The 21,662-nt window shown below is 48.2% G+C and overlaps 1 pseudogene; it reads left to right on the top strand.

Annotated features, from left to right (window-relative positions):
• The first annotated feature begins 21,272 nt into the window (after positions 1-21,272).
• LOC123951310 lies at positions 21,273-21,389 on the top strand (annotated as a pseudogene).
• The last annotated feature ends 273 nt before the right edge of the window (positions 21,390-21,662 follow it).

Here is a 21,662-nt window from a genome sequence, read left to right as displayed (position 1 = left end):
GATCACACGTAGGCAGAGAGGCAGGCAGAGAGAGAGGAGGAAACAGGCTGATGCGGAGAGGGAGCCTGATGCGGGGCTCGATCCCAGGACCCCGAGATCATGACTTAAGCTGAAGGCAGAGGCTCTAACCCACTGAGCCACCCAGGTGCCCCTTCTCTTGCATTTTCTTCCAGAAGAGTTATAGTTTCAGGTTTTAGATTTAGGGCCATAGTCTATTTTGAGTTAAATTTTTGTGCATAAGCTTTTGTGAGGAATGGGTTAGCGTTCATCTCTTTACCTACAGACCTTCAACTCTCCTGTACCTGCTGTTGAGATCATCTTTCCTTTCCTGGATCGTCCGCCCTCCCTTGTTGGAAGTAAACTGACCCTCCCTGTGGGGGTGGATTTCGGGACTCTGCATTCTGACCACCAATCTGAAAGTCTGTTTTTTCTCCAGGGTCCCACTATGCTGATGCTATGGCTTGCAGAATAAGCCTAAGACTCAAGCTCTTCCTTCTTTGTTCTTTTTTTTTCCTAAGTCACTTTAGTTTTTCCAACTCCTTTGTTTTTCCATATATATTTTTGGGAAGTGCTTGTTAATTTCTACCCAAAAAAAAAAAAAAATCCCCCTACAGTTTTTCTTGGAATTGTATTGAATCTGTAGGTCCATTTTGGAAGAAAAGACATGCTAGTAATGTTAAGTTGTCCCATAAATGAAACCGAGAACACCTCTCCTTCACGTACAAGCCACTGACTCAACATGTTTCGTAAGATGTATAAATTCTGAAATATTTTATGTCTTTGTTGATAAAACTCTTTTTTAATTGGATTTTTCAGCTGTTCATTGCTAGTGTAGAGAAACATTGGTGAACTTTTGTAAATTCACCTGGGATTCCACGGCCTCCCCCAGTCAGCAAGCTACTGTTCCACGATCTTCACAAATCTGGGTGCAAGCTCAGAGTCAGTATTCACGCTTTCTTGACCATCATAGTCATTCGACACGACAGGGAAAGCTTGGTGTGGGAGAGGATGTTCCATTACTTCGAGCAGACTAATTAACGCTGCATTTTGACTGCCTGTGCAATTCATAAATACAAACAGCCGCGCATATATACAGAATTCTACTGTTGGACAACTAGCTCTCCTCTTCTTGCTGCTTCCTCGGTGCGCAGTCTTTGACCTGGGAAAGGAAAACCGAACTATATACATTTGCATGTGAGGCACTTAAGGCATGGATGCTTGGGCAGCGATTTAAGACTTTAATGAAAGGAGTGCCTTTCTTCTCTGGAGATTCTGCGCTGACGGGGATGAGTGCAGGGAAGAAGAGGACGGGATCTTTCTGCCAGCACCTGTGCCCAGTTTCTGACCAGTGTACTGTCCCTGCTATGTGGCCAAGGACACAGGTAGCACAATTACCGCAGCCCAGCGAGGGGGACGCAGCCCGCCGAGATCTCCTAGCAGTTCCCTGTATGCGCCCACCCTGCGCAGCTCCCTCGGACCAGGGAAATGGGGCCTCGGTACCCCAGGGACCCCATGTGCTGCACGGCCAGCCACGGAAGCCCCAGCTGCAGGACAGTGGGAACCTTCGGCCTTATGGCCACAATCTGGGGACAGAAACCACTTCCCCAGCAAAAGTCTGCATGGGGACCCTCCAGGCAGAGCACAGGCCCCAGGGACGCTGGCTGGAACTCCTCCTCGGAGTATAGACCTGGACCTCGCCTGTGCTGACACCGAGACCCACTGGAGGCCTCGACAGAGCCCTTCTACTTCCCCGCCATGAGCCCCATGGCCCAGCTCCACCATGGGAGCACAATCTAAGACCCTCCGGGGCCGTGTGGCTGTTGCTGCTGCAGATACCGCTACTGCGTGTGGCCGGTGGAAGGGTCCCTAACATGTCCTGGGGGCAGGGCTAGAGTCAAGTCCCTCAGTTTTTAGAAAGCTGAGCCACTTGACATTTGAGACCTGCTGCGTGTCGTTTTAAATATTCTTCCGAGTTAATTAAATTAGGTCCCATTGAATTAAAAACCAAGTCTTTGACACAATTTGGAGACTCAATTTAACGGAACTATAAACCAGTTTTATGTTGTGCTTATCTAGATATAATTACACTCCACCAGACTGGGCGTCTATAAATTACGCAAAAGGGTTTTTTCAGCATGCGACCGTGGAAATATTGGCAAAGGGCCTTGAATGAGTTACTGCATCTTCGGGTCCTCTCACATATATGCATCAGCTTCAGCCTTTGCTCGAGGGCGAGTTCTCCGGATTGCGAGTGGAGACAAGGCCATTCTGTTGAATCTTATCAAGTTTTCCTTTAACCGAAGCCATAGCAGCCTCTGTTCCAAACACCTGGAGCCAGTCTGACGGGAGCCCTGCCACATCCGAAAAGGAGGAAAAGTGATTCAGAAGAAGCTCGGTGAGGTTAAACATAAAGATTTATTGGACTTTCTGGATCTATGGGAAAATGAACACTTGTGATCCCCGCCCCATGGCTGGAGGGAAGACCCTGGAGTCCACAGCAGCCAGCGGGTCACCCACAGCCCTGGTGACCACGCTGGGCGTCCCAGGGACTCACACACAAGCACCGTGAAAGAGTGGGGCTCTGCCGAGGGCTTGCGGTGATTATTGTAAACACCTGCCCCATCACTGTCTCGGCCTGCTGGCCGCCCATCCCTCAGCACAGATGGCCTGGGCCCACTGCCTGTTGCTCCCTGACTCCCTTCCGGTGCTCAGAGTGAGGTCTCAGGGGCCCCTGCATAGGGTACCCATATACCTGGGCCTCAGCTCTGTACAGACACAGCTGGTCCCACCGTGGGCACAGGCTGACACACTGGCAGGGAGGCCCCGGGGACCAGGGAGTGCCACCCAGAAGGAGTGCTCTGCTGTCATGGTGATAAGGTCTACAATTCTATGAGGCACGAGCCGGCAAGCCATTTTACTGCCCAGAAACTGAGACTCGGAGATGTGAAAACACCCCTCATGCGCCAGGGTGGGGCGCAGACCCGACAGTCTGGTCCAGGCCCATGCACCTAACCGCTAGCTATCCGTCTGTGCATGTGGTTACCAAACTGTGTTTTGAATGCAAGATTTAATATCTAGTTTTTAATTTCCACTTTAAATGCTCACTAGTTTGGAAAATAAAATTCTCCTCTCTTTTTGAAACGACCCAGGAGCTGACACTCCAAACCTGATTGCTGCAGACCCCTGCCATACACGTCTCCATGGGCACCAGCTCTGGGCGCGATCTACCCACCCACCAGGCACTGGCTGGAAAGTGGCTTGTTCACGGCAAGTCTGCCTGCACCCGTGAATCACAGGCAATTACCGGAACATGAGTCTGAGCTCACAGAGACTTGTTTGATCTGCTTTGGAGTCTAACCTCCTAATTTGCACTTTAAATTTCTGGAAAGCCGCGGACAGTGGCATGAATAATTTTGTTCACAAACAGAAATGCAAAGACCAGACGGTGGGCAGAGCTCTGCTGGCAGCCCTCAGGGCTGTGCTAGATTTCCTGGTTTCCTCCTGTCAGTTGCCCCATCTGAATACCGTGCATCCAAAACTACATTAAATTTCCTGATTGTTCTGCCAGAGACCCTCTGGATTTAAGTAACTTTTTAAAAATTCACTTTTGAGGCACTAGAATTTTAATTGTTTGATTTTTGGTGCTACTGTCAAACTGTTCTTCCATCATCCTTCAACTGGATCACAGAAAGGAACCATGTTCAATGTTAGACAAATATGATATTTGGTTTTCTGCTTCACGAAGATGTGAAACAATTCTGTCTTTGCTCACAAATGCAAATTTATTGCAAACTTCCAAACAAAGAGTGTAGTTTCTGCTCAGCTCCGGCGCACCCTGAGGTTGGCTCCGGCGTGTCCTAAACTTGGCTCCTGCACGTGCTGAGCTTGGTTCCAGGCACTGTGCCAGGATGCTGGGCTGGGTGTAGCGTTTACAGCCCACGGAGCCCACTGAATGCAGACCCACTGTCCCCACTGTGTGAAATGAGATGTAGAGTCTCCAGCCTGTTCATCCCAGGTAGGGATCCTACAAGGGCCCTCTGGCTAACCTCTGGCATCTCCAGTCTCTGTCAGCTGGCCAACTCTGTGACCATATGTATAACCACTCAGCAATCCCCACATAAGACAGTTAATTGTGTCAGTTTGACGAGGTCAGGTACCCAGATATTTGGCCAAATACAAGTCTAAATGTTGCCATAAGGTATTTTTTTCAGATAAGGCTAACATTTGAATCAGTCGACTTTGAGTTCAACAGATTATTCTCCACAATGTGGGTGGGCCCCATATAATAAGTCAAAGACCTGTAAGACCTGAAGAACAAAACACAGATGTTCCCCAGGGAAGAGGGAATTCTGTACATGGCCTTTAGACTCAAGATGCAACATCACCTCTTCTCTCAACCTCCAGCCCGACTACCCTGAAAATGTCAGACTGTCAGACTTCCTAGCCCCCAAGTCATTTGAGCTGATTCCTTGAAATGAATATAGATGGATGGGTGGGTGGATGGATGGGTGGATGGATGGATGAATACATGGATGGGTGGATGGATGGATGGAAGGAAGGAAAGAAGGAAGGAAGGATGGATGGAGGGAGGGAGGGAGGGAGGGAGGGAGGGATGGATGGATGGAAGGATGGATGGATGGATGGAAGGATGGATAGAGAGTTGGATAGACAGATAACAGAGCCATAGATATAGATATAAGAATCTTCACTAATACTCCACACAAGAGGCCTTCTGACCCATGACTCCATCCTCAACTTCACATTCGTTTCGGCTACACTCAGAAAGCATGCGTGGGTCCCTAGTCTGGGATCTGCTCTATAACATAACACAGCAAATGACTAGAAAAGCAAGCGAGCATGCTGGGCACAGTAGGAACACAGGTAAGGATTTTCCACACTGGAGGGGGCAGGTGGCTTCTTCTACCAGGGGAAGGGGGACTAGGGCTTTAAAGCTCAGATAGGTGCACTCATTGTGGGAGGTTTCCCAGGACTGTCAGGGTAGCCCAAGAGCTGGGAGGTGTCAGGTAGCACAGCCACTCTTGGAAACCAGGAAGATTTGGCTGGAATGAAGGGCGTGGAGCAGCCAGTGGAAGACGTGACCAGAAAGATCATGAGGTGGGCAGCAGTGAAGATAGACACAAGGAATTTAGATTCTATTCTAATAGGGACTTATTAAAGGGTTTGAGGGGAAGTGGCACAACAAAAAGTTGAAGGTGGGTCACACCATCTCCCCCGCGCCCCCCCCCCGACTCTGCCAGGGCCGGGGGGCGGGTCCAATCCAGGCCTCCACACCAGAGAATTGTAGCACCTCCTCTCTCCACTTCCTGGGGTGAGGTAGAACCCAGGTGGCCTGGCCCTTGGCGTGGTTCCTGTGGTTGCTCCGTGGATGTTTGCCACATGACTCCACACAGAGGCCGAGATCCACAGCAGGGTGATGCCTGAGTTACAGATGGGACGAAGGTCACATGAGATGAGCAAGACAATGACATGGGACCAAGGAGAAGAGGCAGGAGGTGAAGAGGGGATCAAAGTGTGCTGAGGGCCACGAATCAGGGCAGCACCTGCCACTTCACCAAGAGGCATCGTGGCTGAAGCTCTTTGGGCAGTGGGGTATGCAGGTGTCACCTACACGTGCACAAGCCACAGTGAGAGTCTGGCTGTTGAGTGGCACCAGAGTCCAGAACTCAGCTGGATTGCTGGACGTGGCTGTCCGGCTGCTGCCCCGCCCGCCAGCCACCCCGCCATCCACCCACTAGCTGGGAGGTCAGAATGACAAGGTGCTGTGAGCAAGGTCACTTTACTCTGGACGAATTCCCCAGCAGACACAGCCCTTTCAAAGCAGCAACACCCCTTGTGGTGCCGACAGGATGACTCGGAGTCCCTGCTCATCTGGGACAGGACCTGACCCCAACGCCACTTGCACTCTGTAAGCGTGGGGCGCTCAGAGACATGTCATGTGCAGGGAACATGGGTGGGTGTCCTTCACAATCCGTCGTGGGAGCCTTTTATTCACTGAATCATGCTGGTTCCTTCATTTACTCATGCGATTCGTGAGACCTTGGAGGTGCTAAGCTGGGAGCCACATAAATGGACAGTGGGCTCACAGGGCTTCTCCCGCCCTGCCTAGTCCTCCAGCCACTGCCGTAGTGACAACCACAAACCCAGGGCTTACAACAACCAAAATGTGTCACCTCAAACTGCTGGGGGCCAGGAGTCTGAAATCAAGGTGTGAACAGGCTCATGTTCCCCCCCAAAACCTGTTGAGGGCAGTCCTTGTTGCCTCTTCTGGCTTCTGGGGCCACAGGGGACTCCGGGCTGTGGCCATGGCCCCCAGCTCTGCCCCATCTTCTCCTGTGACTCCGTGCGTCACCCTCCCTCTATTTCTATGTCCAGACGTCACACTGGATTAGGGTCCACTCATTACCTGGTCTGACTCGCTCACCTCTGAGAAGATTCTCTCTGTAGAGAAGGTCACATTTGCAAGTGCTGGGAGTCAGGATTTCAGTGGATCTTTTTGGGGTACACAGTTCAACTCGAAGCACCCTGAGGTCTACCAACACCTTGAAACGAAGCCTCGCCTGCCTGTCCACAGACGAATACACAGAGCCAGCATGGTGGCTCATGGCCCCCTCTGTTCTCCTGCCTTTCCTGAAGGCCATTCAGTAGCTGGCACCCTATAGAACAGCGTCCCAGGAGGCCTGCCAGTCTTCAGAGGTGGCAGTCATGTCTGGGGGCTTGAGGAAACTGGTGCGAGCTTGACTGGGGCTATAGGCACCCACGTACTCCGGAGTGGGAGGGAGCTCAGGCCTTACGGGGGCAGCTTCGGCGTGCATGTGTATGCAAGTATGCGTCCCCGTGTGTGGGCATGTGTGCACATGTGTGCAAGTATGTGTCCATGTGTGTGAGTATGTGTGGTGTGTGTGTGTGTGTGTGTGTGTGTGTTCCTTTCCTGGGAAGGGATACTCTTCCTTGAGCAGCCTGATTTCCTGCACACTGGTTGTTGCTGAACTTGATGGAAGCACCCGTTTTGAGGAGCAATTTGCCAGCTGCTGCCGGGGTGGGGGAGGTCACTGTGTCATGATGCTCAGGTCATGTGGCCACATCCCCTCTGTCACTGGGCCTTTGTGGCAGGACGGTCTGCTTGTCTCTGATCTGTGTGGGTCAATGACGGAGTTGCACGTGTTTTGAGGAATGGCTTCCAGGGAACATGGTGGCACAGTAGGAAACGAGTGAGTGCAAGAGTGGTCCACACACAGGAAAACCATCTCAGAGCTGAGCTGCACAGGAGCCACACATCATTTGCCCCGCAAGATGGACACTGGGACGTTGCCGCTCTCAAGACGGCAGGTTCTGAGGCCACATTTTGATATTAATTTAATCTCTGACTCTGCTTCGTGAGCATGAAGCGGACTGCACTGTTTCCGTGGGGTCGGCAGGAAATACGTGAGCACGAACACATTCTCCATGCGGATTACCGACGCCCGGAACAGGCGGCCTTCGGAAAGCTCACTGACAGAGCCGTGTTCTGGGGCTGCCACGGCCCCCAAATGCACAGCTCCCGTCCATGGCTACGCCCCAGGCAAGCCTCACAGCGACTGGACCCCTCACCCCACCTCTGCCCCACTCTCTGTGAGGCACAAGCTCTTCCTTCTCCCCACAAGGAAAATCCTCCTACACCACAGGTCGTTTTCTCCTCTATCTTAGGAAATTATTTTGGCCAATACTCCCTGTCCATCCTAATAACTTCAACATATTGTGTGAAACACAGATTTATGTATTAATTTGGCATTTCTGGACATTTACAAAGCTTCACTTTGTGACATCTGACAAGCGTTCTAGCAGACACGAGCCATACCATGATGCAGGAACGGTCCTGACAACCCTTCAAAGCAAGACTGTCGGTACTTGAAACCACTTGCTTCCAAGACCACTGGTGCCCAGTTTGGAGTAGATCTTGCGAGATAAAGCCCTTCCTGAAACCCAGAACCACAGCATGACACAGCTCTCTGTCCCACGTGCTAGAGTGCCACAGGGGTTTCAGGACCACAACGCAGCCCCACACCGATCCTGGGTTACTGGGATGAGCTTTACTGCTATGCTAGGGGCTCAGCCGCCAGGAAGGTCCCATGTGTTTGAAATTAGGTGGCATGAGATGTGGGTCTGCTGGTGGAAAGTCCACTCTCGAGTGTTCCGTGCTGTGTTCTGATGTCAGCAGGTGAATTGGGAGGTTTTCTGGTATTATTATGTATTTTGGTGTTTCTGGGTCATCATGTGGTCAGGCGTGCCTGGGTCTTCATGTGGTCATGGTGTGCCCAGGTCATCATGTGGTCATAGTGTGCCTGGGTCTTTATGTGGTCATGGTGTGTCTGGGTCATCATGTGGTTGTGGCATGTTCCAAGTCATCTTCTACTCTTCATTAGATTGTAGAAACAGATTTTCAAATCAAGGGTTTTTGTCAGCCTCACAATTATTTCCCACCAGTGTTATTTATATTTAGTTTGACTCTAAAAAATTGAGAATTGTCCTTATTATTTAGAATTGATGGACAGTATACATTTGTGACATTTGCTTGGTTTTGCAATATCTCCGTAATGATTATGTGCATTTCTTTCCTCTTTAGAACAATGCTCTTATGATCACATCTGTAACTTATGAAATCTTAGAGAAAGACATTACACACGGTGTATTCTGGACTAGCAGGGAACTGTCATGTCCTTCTAACTGAACTTGAGGATGAAATAAGAACAGGAGACAATGCAGACAGCTGCCCCTTCCAGTCCCTAGCTCCAATGGCATCACCACACCCACATGGGGATCAGCTGCGGCTCTCAGACAAGGGTCCTCTGAAAGGCAGCAGGTAAACTGAGACGTCTCTGCCTCCATCTCCCTGTCAGCCGACTCACGGGTACCAACCCCTCTGCCGGTGCACGCTCATGTGCCCTCCCCACCCGCTCATCCTGCAGAGTTAGCATTGCCTCTGAGTGCCATGACAGGGCCAGGGACACCACTGCCCCTTCCTCTCACACATCCACGTGCAGACGAACACACGTCACCATGTGCAAACTGTTTCTGCCACAAGACGGGTATCCCAACATGTGTCCTCTCTTCTGATTCCCACAAACTCTTTGTCCTCAGATGAAACAGGGGCCAGTCTTGTTCAAGCAGCCCTGGGACCCAACAGAGGTGTGACGTGCAGGTACTGATCTGAGTAGATTATGCCTGAAGCCCTGTCCCCCCATCAAAGAACAGAAGCTCCTCTCATGTTTGCAGCACAGAAGAAACGTTGATGGAGGGACGTGGGCATGGGAGCTCCCAACGGTGAGTCAACAGCCCCAGAACAGACTCCTATGCTTGATAACACATGGCCTCCATCCCACAGGGACATGGCAGAAACCCCTCATGGAGGCCAGCATAACCCAGTAGTGCCAGCAGCTGTCACTGGACCAGTGCACATGGTGACACCATCCCTGGAGGTCCTCATGTGTGGGCCCACTGGCCATCTCCAGGTTACTGGAGTCCTTATCTGGAAGTCCCACCAGGCACAAGAGGAGCAGGGGTGACCAGGGCTCCAGGAGAGACTATCCCACGCCAAATGCCAGCCATGAGGGGCTGAGCCTCCATGGGCAACAGAAAGCACGGCCGAGCCTGGCATCCATGTGAGGGTTGGGCCTGGGTGCCAAGAGCAGGTGCTAGCTCTGCTCGGGGACCTGGAGGGCCAGCCTAGCAGCATATATGCCCAAAGTCCGGTGCCCGCTATACCGCCAGTCACCCCCAGGGTGAGTCAGCCCCTCACCCTGGCCCTGCACCTTCTTCTTGCCTGTGCCACAGGCGGGCCATCTGCTTGCCCAGCTCTGTCCAGGCCAGCCTTGGCCAGAGGCACCACCACCACTAGGACACCTCACATCTCAGCTGTGCCCCCACAGGACCCTTCCTGTGGGCAGGGGTCATGCCTCTACTCCCCTCCTCTTCAGTAAGAGTGACTTTCCAGGCTCAGGCACCCCAGATACCAACCAGTCTCTCCTTTCCTCTTGCAGCAAGACTCCTTGCAAATGATCTCTCAACATGATCAACCCATTCTCCGGGTCTTCAATCAGGCCCCCTTCCCCAGGTCACCTCACCTCCTCTTTCAAGGACACGGGGCCCCCATAGCCACTCACAGCCTTGCATCTGGGTGGAGAAGACAACACCATGGTGTTGATGGTGATGACAATGGTGGTGGTGATGGTGATGACGGTGGTGATGGTGATGATGGTGGTGGTGGTGTCGGTGGTGGTGATGGTGATGATGTTGGAGGTGATGATGATTATGATGGTGATGGTGACGGTGATGGTGGTGGTGTCGGTGCTGGTGGTGGTGTCGGTGCTGGTATTGGTAGCAATGATGGAAAAATGTAATCAGTTAAGGGGACATCAACCTGCTATTTCAGATCCTGTTCAAGCTCCAGAATACATCCATCCATCCTGCTCTCTGTGTAAAACTTTTTGGAACAAAGCTTGGATGATTAATATGCTTATAAATTGGAATGAAGATATTAAAATTGATATGGAATTTTAGAGGGAAGTTCAATTAATTTTCTATAGAAAATCTGAACAAGATTAGTGGATAGGTTACTTATTACTTTCAGCAGTAGACACTGAGATAATTAATCTGTTTTTATTGCAAATCAGAATTAAATTTATAAGTGAATTGCCTTTTGGAACTAGAGCTCACTGTAGCTGATCTTGTTTGGGGAAAATGAAACATTGCAGAAAAAAGTAATATTATTGAGTGAATTGCTTTCACATTCTGGTTGAAATAAAATAATTAACCCAGCTGGAGTCTGTTTTTGTTTCAAAGGAAGAAAACCCTGCAGGTCTGAAGTTTGCTTCTGATACTTAAAAAGAACTCTTAGCATGAGGTCTCTGTGAATTTAAATCTCTACTAAATCAAAGTGGCACAGATTCATAATTTCTATCTTAAACCTAAATTTCCCATTTTGATTGTGTTCTACTCTAATTGCCGAAAGTCATGCATTCCTTGAAAATAGAATTGTTAACGCTCACCTCTTGCTTTCACCCTCTGTGTGATCCGGGGTCCCCACTCAGTAGGGTAACCCCATGTCCCAGTTTGTGCAGAGAAGCCCAAGGTACATATGTGCCCCAGACTTCCTATTAACATCACCCCCACACCCATGAGCGCCCTGCTGGGAAGTTAAGGCTGCTAGGCTGTCATCCTGCTGGGGGATGCACAGGACTTGGCATCTGGCCACCTCCACGAAGCCAGCTGGCTCCTGTCCAGCGATGGTTGGCCTGACGATGGACTCTGGCAGCCCCAGGAGACCGCACCCCTGTCTACAGGCAGGAGTGGTGGACAGTGTTGAAACCCTGAGATTAGTTGGTTACCTTATCTCTGTGAACACACGTGTTGGGCTGTGTTACTGGGCTCAGATTGTAGGTTGCTCCTCCGCAGGGACACATCTGTCTCAGAGCCAAACACGGGCTCCAGCCCAACCACTCAGTCCATCTTTCTCCCAAGCTTTTAATTTTGAAATTTTTCAATCGTATAGAAAATTTGAAAGAATAGTACCACACCCAGTCTGTACTCACCAATGGTAAAAATTTTGCCACATTAGCCTGTGTGTGTATACACACACACGCAGTCATGTTTGGGAAAGCATTTGGATGTAAGGTGCAGACGTCCCACACATCATCCCACAAACTTCAGCGTGTGTCTCCTAAGCGAGCACATACCCCTTCACTCCCACCATTGTGCTCAAGGAATTAGCCTGTAGGACACCATCACCCAATGGTCGCTGATACTCAGACTTTCCAAGCCATCTCACTGGTGTTCTTCAAAGACCCTTGTTTGTCTGACCTGGGATTTCATAGGATTACATTTCGCTCCCAGGGTTCTTCCGTGTCTTTACCGCCTGTGGCATGGCATCCTGCCTGGTGTGGCCTGGCAGCCCCAGGAAAGCCCCAGTCACTTGTTTCCTGAATGCCTCGTTGTCTGCATCTTTCCGTCTCCTCGCCTTTAGACTCCGGTTTGATATTTTTGGTGTAAACCTCACAGTGATAGCTTCTCGCTGACCCATTAGAGGAAACGTGCTGTCAGACGGCCTTGGGTTGGCTAGCGTTCAGGTTGCTGGCCTGGCTTGGGAAGGTCCCGCTAGATTTCTCAGCCTTCTCCGTGGGCCTTCCAAGCAACCTTCCTAACATGACATAGAAAGACCCTATGAATACACCATTCCCAAGAAAGCACTCATGAACAGATTTTAGCATCCCTTAATGAAGCTTCCCTTAATTATTTTACTGAGGGCTGTGGAAGCCAAATTTGAACCACCCATGACCCCTGCTCTCACCCTCATGGCAAAGGGACTTGACGGCATAGCTCAGGTCACTAGGCTGATTCCCAGTGTGGTCACGTGAATCCTGAAAGCCTTGGGGAAGACAGGGAGGTTCCAAGCACAAAAAGACCACAACAGGTCCAGGCTGGCCCTACACACAGAGGAAGCCAGGAGCCAAGGCAGGCAGACGGCCCCTGGAAGCTGAGTTGCATCCCAGCAGACAGCCAGATGGGAAAAAGGGATCTCAGTCCTGAGCCACACAAAACTGAATGCCAACTGCCTGAATGGGCGTAGAAGCAGCCGTTCCCCAGAGCCTCCAGTCCTGATTTCAGCCCGAGATGTGCCAAGAGAAGCTGGCCAAGCCTGCACAGGCGTCCGACCTTTGTGACAATGAAACACCATGTTCGTGGTATTCTGTCCCTCAGCAAGGGAAAACTGAGGCAGTGGCACTAAGGGATGACGACTGTCATTCCATCTAGCTTTGTTAGCTTGTGTTTTTCTGTCCACCATAGCTGCCGCATTTCTCCCATCCTGCTAGGGCTCTTCTCTCCTTGATCAGGATGAATTTATGGACTTCTAATTAATTAGAAGTTTTAATACCTTATTGTCATGCCTACTGCTGCACCCACTGTCCCACACTGTCCAGCAGGATGTCTGCATTGGTTTCTCATGGCTGGTCTGTCTGTCTTCCTGTCCTTCCAGCTCCAGCTGTCCCGGGTGCACCTTGAATTCCTTGTGTCTCTGCCTGGAATAATGGGCTCCTTCTGAAATCTCCGGGTGTGGCCTGTTTGCCACCACCAGCTCCCCTGGCTATCTCCCTCTACATCACATCTTCCTTCTCCAGCACCAAGATCCCCCCACTCCCTAAATATCATACATGGACTTGTTTGCTCTGGACCCAAGAATGAAAACATTGCTCCACAACTCTACACTAGCTCCACCAGGAATGACAGCTCTGCTGAGTGAAGCCCCAGAGTGCGGAGTGTGCCATGCAGACCTTCCTCAAAGGAAGGCTCACGCGTGTATCCTGTGAGCAGGCAGGGGCGGGTGCTGACAGACGGTGACTGGCGGTGGCAGGTGGTGGCAGGCGGTGGCAGATGGTGGCAGATGGTGGCAGGCAGTGGCTGCTGGTGGCAGGAGGTGGCAGATGGTGGCTGGTGGCAGCAGATAGTAGCAGGTGGTAGCAGATGGTGACAGATGGTGACTGGTGGTGGCAGGAGGTAGTAGGCAGTGTCTGGCGGTGGCAGGTGGTGGTAGATGGCGGCTGGTGGTGGCAGGCGGTGGCAGGTGGTGGCATATGGTGGCTTTTGGTTGCAGACAGTGGCTGGGAGTGGCAGGTGGTGGCCGGTGGTGGCAGGCAGTGGCAGGTGGTGGCAGACATCCCACAGCAACATGCAGCTGTGTCTGCTGCAGCGCTCCAACAAAGGTGCTTCCAGCCAGTGACTGCACGGATGGTGGGACCAGAATCAGCCACTCAGCAGAGAAGGAGCAAGGTGGCTCTCCTCGTTGGTCCCTCAGATGTCCTTGATGGTGACCTCCAGAGTGAGCATTGTTCCCTTGCTGTACCCCTGTGTGCTGGGTATGCAGGATCCCCTATATGTTCCCTCCCCCTCCCCCTCCACAGGCACCTTCCCTGACAAGCTTCCTGAGCTTGTGGCTGGGCACCTGCTTGGCAGACACCCAGAAGGACTGACGTACCCTCGCATGACTCCTCCTGCCCAGTGGTGGCAGCCACGTCCCCTGGTTCTTGTTTACTTTGCCCCTGCATGTTCTTTGTGATCTCTTTTGGGGCAGTGACAGTTCATTCAGTTGTAATATTCATATTTAAAATGTATTTATACCCACACATATGAGCTACATTAGGAACTCTGTTTTACAGGGTTATTGAGGTGTAGCTGGTGTGCTAAGCCGCACATAGCTAATAAACAGTCTGGTGAGTTTAGACATACACCTGCATGCATGAGACCACAGAGACCCCCACTGTCAAGGGAATAAAATACCCATAATCTCCAAAGGCCCATGTGTGTATGTAGGGGGAATGTGTATGTGTGTACATGTGTGTGCAGGTACACATATGGTCTGTGTGCATGCCTGTGTGCACACACGTGCATGTGGTGTGCACATGTGTGCGTGCATGTATGTGTGCGTGCAATGTGTGTACACGTGTGCTGTTTATTGTGTGTACAGGTACATGTATGGTCCGTGTGTGTGCGTGCCTGTGTGTGCACATGTGCAAATGTGTGTTGTGTGCATGTGTGCACATACGTGCATGCATGTTGTGTGTGTCCACATGAACGTGTGTGTGTATAGTAGGAACATTGATAGGAGACCTACGCTCTACCAGATCTTATGGGCATGGCCCCGTAGGAACTGCGGATTCCGTGTTGCAACAGCGCATGTCTACAATTTACTCTCCTGGTATCTCATACCCTTTCCTCAGCACCTCCTGTCCCCTCCTACCCGCCGGAGCTGGGACTCCCCGGTTCTGTGTTGAATGGAAGTATCAGAGATACATCCTTGCCTTGTTCCTGATCTGGGCGGAAATGCATTCAGTGCTCCACCACTGAGGATGCCAGCTGTGGGACAATCGAATACGGCCTTTGTCGTGTTGAGGTCGTTCCTTCTGCACTGAGTCTGGTGAGCACCCTCGTCTCGGGTGCTGACACAGTGAACTCTATGGCACCTCACTCCATAACTTCCATAAAAACCACAGACATCCCTCATCATTCCTGCAGATTCCTGCCACCAGCTTACCCGGTCACCCTCCCAACAGCAGGTGTTGGGCAACTATCTCTACACTTTCCCTGTTACAAATAATGTCATTTGGTCAACTTTGGGAGACAGTAACATCAGGGTCAAATGCCAAGGCATGGGTTTGTGTGGTCTGGGTGGATGTTGCCAATCCCCCTCCATGGGGTGTCCTGGCCCCAAACCCCAGAGCAACCCTCGTCAATGCATGTGGGCAAGCTGGCAGGTGTGCAGCTCCCACATCCCACACGGGAGTGGTGGCCCAGTGCCTCTAGTTTGCATCATTGTACATGAGATAAAGGTCTCACGTGGCAGTGCATCTGTGCATGCCTGTTTCCATTCACTCTCTCTTACTTTGGAATAATTTTTCATGCACTCAAAAATAATTTCTTTCTATCTGATCTATCTTGCACAGACCTTCTCCCACATCATTGGCTTTGTTTGTTTTCATGGTTTGCATTACAGACTTTGACATGACATTGATTTTTCATCTTCACACCTGCATCCCGGCTCAGGCACACGAAACAAAGCCTCTCTCCACACTCAGGGAGTAAAGAAACATCCCACACTTCAGTGGCTGGATAAGCCACAGCTGTGCCTGGGCTCTCCAGGGGATCCGCTGGTGTTCAAGGTCCAGAAATGTTCTCAAATTTCCCTCAAGTAAATTTTGCACATTTCTTGTTAAATTTATTTCTAAATATTTTGTTGTTGTTGTTGTTATTCCAATACTGCTTCTTATTTTGCTTCATTTAACTACTAATTCTTTTTATAAAAAGGCTATTAATTTTGGCCTATTTCTCTACGATATGTATCCATTATCGATCGCTGAATAACACATAAACACAGTATTAGTGGCTTAAAACACCAATCCTTTATTTGCTCAAGATCTGGTGGAACTAGAAGACGGAGTTTAGCTGGTGTGGTTTTTCCCAGCTCCACATGGTTACATCTTGCTGACTCACGTGTCTGGAGTTTGCATCTGAGCATCCAGATGGCTTCCTGCACAAGGTTGTCCCCTGCACTGGGGTGACTGAGCAGAGTCCCTCTCCTTTCTGTCCTCACTTCCCAGCACCTCTCTCCACACATGGCTTCTCCATCAGGATATGCTGAGTGTTCTTGTTACTGACTCAGGGCCCCAGGAGACCAAAGGCCATGGCCGCAGGGTGTCAGGACCTTGCAGGTGGGAGCTCACGCAACATTACTGCCTATGCATTTTTCAGGTCAAAGCAAGACACAGGACTGCCCAGACTCAGTGTGGGACAACCACAGAAGGGCATGAATTTGAGAAATAGCATTCACTGGGAACATGCATACCAGCCCATCACAAGGTAGACATGACAGGCGTGACACGTTCAGGTCCCGGACACATAGCTTTATTCATTTTGACAAATGTACCAATGTCTTAGGTCATAATTAAGATATAGACTATGTTCACAACCTTAGAAATTTCCCTATTCCCCTTTCCAGTCAATCAAAACCAGAACCTACAGCTTCAAACCCATGCAAGTATTTTTGTTGACCTATAGATCAGAAAATACATCTATCTATATCAAATCTATGGGTTTTTCTTAAGATTTTTATTTATTTAGTTGACAGAGAAACAAGCACAAAAGCAGGTGGGACGGCAGACAGAGGGAGAAGCAGGCTCCCGCTGAGCAGAAAGCCTGATTCAGGACTCGATCCCAGGACTGCGGGATCAAAACCTGAGCCAAAGGCAGACACCTAATGACTGAGCCCACCAGGCACCCCTCTATGGGTATTTTTTTAATATTTTATTTATTTATTTGACAGAGAGAGAGAACACAAGCAGAGGGAGAAGCAGGCAGAGAGAGAGGGAGAAGCAGGCTCCCTGTCAAGCAATGGAGCTCAAAGTGGGGCTCAACTCCAGGACCCCGGATCATGACCTAAGCTGAAGGCAGATGCCTAATGACTGAGCCATCCACCCCTCTATGGGTATTTTTTAAAAGATTTTATTTGTTTATTTGTCACAGAGAAAGAGATCACAAGTAGGCAGGAAGGCAGGAAGAGAAGGAGAAGCAGGCTCCCTACTGCACAAGGAGTCTGATGTGGGGCTTGATCCCAAGACTCTGAGATCATGACTTGAGCTGAAGGCAGACACTGAACTGACTGAGACACCCAGGTGACCCCCTCTATGGGTATTTTTAAGAATAATTAAAATCTTTTTGTGTGTGTGATTTTTTTATTTTTTTTATTTTTTAATTTCTTTTCAGTGTACCAGAATTCATTGTTTATGCACCACACCCAGTGCTCCATGCAATACATGCCCTCCATAATACCCACTACCAGGCTCACCCAACTTCCCACCCCCCACCCCTTCAAAACCCTCAGATTGTTTTTCAGAGTCCATAGTCTTTCATGGTTCACCTCCCCTTCCAATTTCCCACAACTCCCTTCTCCTCTCCATCTCCTCATGTTTTCTGTGTTATTTCTTATGCTCCACAAATAAGTAAAACCATATGATAATTGACTCTGCTTGACTTACTTCACTCAGCATAATCTCTTCCAGTCCCGTCCATGTTGCTACAAAAGGTGGGTACTCATCCTTCCTGATGGAGACATAATACTCCATAGTGTATATGGACGACATCTTCCTTATCCATTCATCCATTGAAGGGCATCTTGGTTCTTTCCAGTTTGGTGACCGTGGCCTTTGCTGCTATGAACATTGGGGTACAGATGGCCTTTCTTTTCACTACATCTGTATCTTTGTGGTAAATACCCAGTAGTGTAATTGCAGGGTCATAGGGAAGCTCTATTTTTAATTTCTTAAGGAATCTCCATACTGTCCTCCAAAGTGGCTGCACCAACTTGCATTCCCACCAACAGTGTAAGAGGGGTCCCCTTTCTCCACATCCTCTCCAAGACAGGTTGTTTCCTGTCTTATTAATTTTGGCCATTCTAACTTGTGTAAGGTGGTATCTCAATGTGGTTTTGATTTGAATCTCCCTGGTGGCTAGTGATGATGAACATTTTTTTCATGTGTCTGATAGCCATGTGTATGTCTTCATTGGAGAAGTGTCTGTTCATGTCTTCTAACCAAAGAGGTAAAGGATCTGTACTCGAGGAACTATAGAACACTCATGAAAGAAATCAAAGAAGACACAAAAAGATGGAAGACCATTCCATGCTCATGGATCGGAAGAATAAACATTGTTAAAATGTCTATACTTCCTAGAGCAATCTATACTTTTAATGCCATTCCAATCAAAATTCCACCGGTATTTTTCAAAGAGCTGGAGCAAACAATCCTAAAATTAGTATGGAATCAGAAGAGACCCCGAATTGCTAAGGAAATGTTGAAAAAGAAAAACAAAACTAGCGGCATCACGTTGCCTGATTTCAAACTTTACTACAAAGCTGTGAGCACCAAGACAGCAAGGTACTGGCATAAAAACAGACACATAGACCTGTGGAACAGAGTAGAGAGCCCAGATATGGAACCTCAACTCTATGGTCAAATAATCTTCGACAAAGCAGGAAAAAACTATACAGTGGAAAAGACAGTCTCTTCAATAAATGGTGCTGGGAAAATGGGACAGCTATATGTAGAAGAATGAAACTCGACCATTCTCTTACACCATACACAAAGATCAACTCGAAATGGATAAAAGACCTCAAAATGAGACAGGAATCCATCAGAATCATAGAGGAGAACATAGGCAATAACCTCTTCGATATCAGCCACAGCAACTTCTTTCAAGATATGTCTCCAAAGGCAAAGGAAACAAAAGCGAAAATGAACTTTTAGGACTTCATCAAGATCAAAAGCTTCTGCACAGCAAAGGAAACAGTCAACAAAACAAAGAGGCAATCCACAGAATGGGAGAAGATATTTGCAAATAACAGCACAGACAAAACACTGATATCCAGGATCTATAAAGAACTTCTCAAACTCAACACACACAAAACAGATAATCATGTCAAGAATAATTAAAATCTTAATGAAGTGGAGTATTCTGATGTAGGAACATGGCTTATCTCTCCTTATTTTTATTTTTTTTTATTTCTTTTCAGCATAACAGAATTCATTGTCCTTATTTCTAAAACATTTTCATTATTTTCTTACAGTGTGTTAGTTTCCAGCATACAGATCTTACATACTTTTCTTTCAATTTATTTCTAAGCTCTTTTTCTGTACCTTTTAACCCCCTTCACCCATTTAGCTCACACCCTACTCCCCACCTCTGGGGACCACCCATCTCTTCACTGTGTCAGTGAGGTTTGCGTATGTATGCATGTGTATACTTATGTATACAGACATATTGTGGCTCTATTGGATTCCATATACAAGAAATCACACAGTAGTACTCCTCTTATTTCTTTTTTTTTAAGATTTTATTTATTCAACAGTCAGAGATCACAAGTAGGCAGAGAAGCAGGCAGAGAGAGAGGAGGAAGCAAGCTCCCTGCCGAGCAGAGAGCCCAAAGCAGGGCTTGATCCCAGGACCCTGAGATCACAACCTGAGCTGAAGGCAGAGGCTTAACCCACTGAGCCACCCAGGCACCCCTCTCTGACTTATTTCACTTAATGTAATACCCTCAAGGTCCAGCCATATTGTCAAAAAAGCAAGATTTCCTTCTTTCTATGGCTGGATCATTTTTCTTTTTGTGCTTGTATAGAGAGAGAGACCTTGGGCTACTTGGGCTACTCCCACATCTTGGCTATTGGGAATAACGCTGCAATGAACGTGGGGGTGCAGGTACCCTAAGGTCTTCTTTTGCAAATTTTTGATGGTATTCTAAATGGAGGTTTTTCCTTTTGGTTTCATTTTCTATTGTTTCTGGCAAGTATGCAGAAATAGAAATGGGTTGTGGACTTTGGTCTTGTAGCCTTTGGCCACACCAAATTCACTTCTTGATTCTAGTAGCAGTTTTTTCAATTCCTTAAGATTTTTTTGTATATAGGCATTTAGTCTGAAAATAAAACTCCAGAACAGCACCAATTATTCCAGTCTTAACCCGTTTCCTTTTCTTTTCTGCCTTAACACATCGGCAAGGACTTCTGATAAACATCAGGGAAAGGGGGTAAGAACTGGTGTCCTCACCTTACCCTTGAGCTCCAGTGATGGACACTGAACTTTTTATTGGAGAGTGATGTTTGTGCAAGCATTCCATAGACGCCCGAATCAGGGTGAGGCTGTTCCTTCTGTTCCTGGTTGACTGAAAGAGTCTACTCAGGCTTTCTATTTCTTCCTGAGTCAGTTCTGATAATTTAGGTCTTTCAAACAACTTTTCCATTTCATCTAGGTTGTCAAATTTATCTCATATGGTTTTTTATAACATTCCTTTTGTCTTTTTAATATCAGCTGTTTCCATAGCAATATCCATTATTCATTTCTGATGTTAGTAATCGGTGTCTTTTCCCCCTTCGTTTTTCATTGTTCAGATTAGGCATTTATCAACATTATTGATTTCTTGGAGGAAACATCTTTTGGTTTCATTGATTGTGTTTTGTTTTGTTTTTTACACTGATTTCTGATTTTGTACTTATCACTTTATTTATTCTACATACTGTTAAATGTTCATTTTCTAAATCTTAATTTGTTATTTAGATCATTTGCTTTAGATTTTTATTTTTTTCACGTGGGACTCGGATAAGTGTGGAAGGGTTCCAGGGGTTGGTAGTGGCTGGCTCTTGGCTCGGAGCCAGCAAGAAATGGACACCTCAGCCCTGCAGCCACAGACAACAGGGTCCCACTAGCCACTTGAGTAAGTCTTGAGGCAGGTTCCTCCTGGATCCTCCAGAAAGGATCAGAGCCTGGCAAAGCTCTCAATTTCAACCTCATTAGACGATGCACAGAGGACCCAGCCACAGTGTGCCTTAAATTCTCAGCCACAGAACTATGAGCTAAGGACCCCACAAATAAGAAAGTTTGTGGTACTTTGTTATAAAGCAACAGAAAGCTAATACCTGCACTTTTGACACACATACAACAGAGTTAATATCATGAACTTCTCAGGACAGCATATCAAGATGTACTGGCACTGACTGGAGCCACTATTGTTGTCAACTTTGTTGACTTGATTGAGGTGGTGTCAGTCAGATTTCTCTATAGTAGCGACCAATTTCTTTTTCATATTAGTAATTGATTCATGGGGAGATACTTTCACAGCATGGAATTATCTCACTCCTCACCAAAATTTTCTTCCCCAAATTTTGCATCCATCTTTCTCTGCAATCGCTTCTCAGCCTTTTGGCTAAGATCAAGTGTAGCATCTTTCTCTGCAAGTAACAGTATTCTGTATCCATAATTTCATATTTTTAAATCATAATTCTACTATAAGGGCAAGCTTTATTTACTTACTTATTTATTTATAGTTTCAACTTGGGAATTGTTATTTTATTCAATAGCTAGTAGTCTTACTATTGTTCAGCGTGATGTGCAGGTTGTCCCTGATTTGGCTGGTGAAGCCCAGTTAACTGTCCTATCCTTCTTTGAGCACTCCCTGGTTTTCTGGCATGAGATGTTGAGGCATGCCTTGACTTTCCCTGCTCTAGCTCTGAAATCAGTCATTTCTCCAAAGAATCTTTATTTATTTTGGTGGAGAATGGTAATCAGAGATTCAA

The sequence above is a fragment of the Meles meles genome, chromosome 9, assembly GCF_922984935.1.
Source record: "Meles meles chromosome 9, mMelMel3.1 paternal haplotype, whole genome shotgun sequence".
Classification (NCBI taxonomy): domain Eukaryota; kingdom Metazoa; phylum Chordata; class Mammalia; order Carnivora; family Mustelidae; genus Meles; species Meles meles.
This window is presented reverse-complemented; position numbering and strand designations above follow the sequence as displayed.